The sequence below is a fragment of the Crocuta crocuta genome, unplaced genomic scaffold (genome assembly GCF_008692635.1).
Source record: "Crocuta crocuta isolate KB4526 unplaced genomic scaffold, BGI_CrCroc_1.0 scaffold48, whole genome shotgun sequence".
NCBI classification, from domain to species: domain Eukaryota; kingdom Metazoa; phylum Chordata; class Mammalia; order Carnivora; family Hyaenidae; genus Crocuta; species Crocuta crocuta.
Genome location: NW_027533089.1, coordinates 11,633,045 through 11,635,789, shown reverse-complemented (window position 1 = coordinate 11,635,789; position 2,745 = coordinate 11,633,045). Strand labels below are relative to the sequence as shown.

General features: G+C 38.1%; 1 pseudogene; it reads left to right on the top strand.

The window, feature by feature from the left end:
- The first annotated feature begins 1,152 nt into the window (after positions 1-1,152).
- LOC144216721 (CD9 antigen pseudogene) lies at positions 1,153-1,825 on the top strand (annotated as a pseudogene).
- Positions 1,826-2,745: the final 920 nt, after the last annotated feature.

Genomic DNA, 2,745 nt, shown 5'->3' with positions numbered 1-2,745 from the left:
TTAGACATTTTCAGTAAGGAAATAGAAGCTACACAATAAGTACTAAATGAAAATTCCAAAACTGAAAAATACAATAACATAATTTTTTTTTAATTCATCAGACAGATTTAAGTAGTAGAATGGAGATAAGAGACCCAATGAACTTGAAGACAGATAGTAGAAATTATCCAATCTGAATAACAGGGAGGAAAAATTAAATAATAAACAAAGCTTCATATTGGAACAATATCAAAAGGTCTACCACTCATCTTCCTGGACTCCCAGAAAGAGGAGAAAAAGAAAATGGTACAGAAAAATATTTAAATAATGGCTGAAGATGCCCCAAATTTGGTGAAAGGCATACATTTACAGATCCAAGAACCTCAGTAAACCAAACAGGATAAATTTAAAGAAAACCACTCCCAGACATATAACTAAAATGCTTAAAGCTTTACCCAATTTTGCTTTCCTCACCCTTCACAGGTGTGTCTCCTGAAAACACTCCACTAAAAATCTCCACATATAAATATCAGAGTCTCAGAGCTTGCTTCCTGCTTCCTGGGGAACCTCACCTGTGATATAGCAAAAATAAGTTTACCTCTAGACAGGGAGAGGAGAGAGTGGAATTTAAGACATGAATAGGAAAAAGTTCATAAGATTAATCTGGGTATATCTTATATTACTCTTTGTATGTTTGAAATGCTTTATAAGTTCTAAAAACATATGTATGTCTCCAGCAGAAATTGTGACTCATATCATGGTAACTAAAGTCAAATATTTCTGCCAGGTCACATAGTGACTTCTAGAAAGTCCACAGTATGTAATGTAGTTAATAATCTGACCCAAGGGTTGGGGGAAACCTTTAAATATTGAGATGTCAAGTGAAATTGTCCACATGTAATTAACTATTTTTTTCTGAAAGTCACTTGTAAAAAATATTTTTAAAGTCTAAAGGGAAAAACAATTCTGCAATAAAAACAAATATTCTATTTTTACAAGACAAACATGATAGACTTTTCTAACAGAATTTCCTTTCATTAGGTTTTTAATAGCAATTTGAAAGAAAGATAGCATCAAAAAGAGGTTTAGGCTGCCACTGCCATTGATGCTTCGGGTCCTCACAGTGCACACCCCTTGTTCTACACCAGTAGGCCAGCCTGTCCAGCCTTCACCATGCTGGTCAAAAAAGGCACCAAGTGTATCAGATACCTGCTTTTTGGGTTTAACTTCATCTTCTGGCTTGCCAGGATTGTATTCCTTGTCATTGGACTTAGCTCTGAATCGATTCTGAGGCCAAGAGCATCTTGGAGCAAGAAAATAATCATTCCAGCTTCTACACTGGAGTATATATTCTGATTGCAGCCGGTGCCCTCAGGATGCTGGTGGGGGTTCTGGGCTGCTGGGCTGCTGGGCTGCTGTGCCGGAGCCCCCTTGCATGCCGGGATAAGTCTTTGGCTTCCTCTTGGCGATATTTGCCATTGAAATAGCTGCAGCCAGCTGGGATATTCCCACATAGATAGGTGATTAAGTCCAGGAGTTTTACAAGGATACTTACACCAAGCTGAAAACCAAGGACAAGCCCCAGTGGAATGGTAGAAGCCATCCACTCTACATTGGCTGTAGTTTGGCTGGAGGAGCAGAAAAATTTACCTCTGACATCTCCTCCCAAAAGGATTTACTCTCAAGCATCCTAATGAAGCCCCACTCTGAGGCCATCAAAGAGGTCTTTGACAACAAATCCCACATCATCAGTGCATGGGCTTTGGGACTGCTGTGGTGATAATATCTGGAAGTCTTCAGTATGACCCTGTGCTGTGCTATCCACAGGGGCCGAGAGAGAATCTAGAGTCAGCATGTGCCCCTGAAAAGCAAAGTTTACCCTTGGAGATGGTCAGTTATTTTCGGGGGTGTTTTTTTTCAGGGGACAGGGAGGGGGCACTAACTTTAGTATTAATTCTGCATTCCTAAACAAAAAAAGGAATCCTATGTTTGTCTTTCTGATGCTTTGTTCAATATTGGTATTCATAGTAGCTTTGGTTTTGTTGTTTTTGCTTATGTTAAGAAGAAATCCTGAAATGAAAGGTACCATATTTGCTATACTGTAGACAAAAGATATGGTACATAGAGAATTTTTTTGCTTTAAATAGATTTTAAATGTGTATCACATTTAATCATGTTGTAACTTATGTTGAAGACAATCTCATACATAATAAAAGACTATATGACAATGAAAAAGCTTATATTGTACTCTTCATATATTTCATTTTATCAATAAAATGTCTTTAGTTATGAATTCTCATGTTGCATGGACACAACATGAAAATGAGCTGTAATTTCACCCTTTCACTACTTTACATATTAGTCCTCAGGACCGTTTAAATTACAGGATGGCAAATCAAAACAGTAGCAGAGAAAACTACTATCTTGTAACTTTACAGAACTGAAGAAGCGGTTGGCCCTATGAATCATCACGTGATAAATTCACCCTCTGCCTCCTCACCCTACTTACAGATTTCAAAACTAGCTAAGGACATTGGAAAGAGCCTGCTTGCTGAGAAATCTTTCTTTCTAATGTGTGCACATGCACACACACACACAGACACAAACTGTGGCTTCAAGTTTACAAGCCTGCAGCAGAGTGGGTGTGGAGAAGGAAAATGATCGCTAAAAAGCCATATACATAAAAGTTCCAAACAAAACAAAACTGCCCACAAGAACTGAACTTCCAAGAGTGCAGGTATATGGAATGAAGGATAGAGTAAGCAA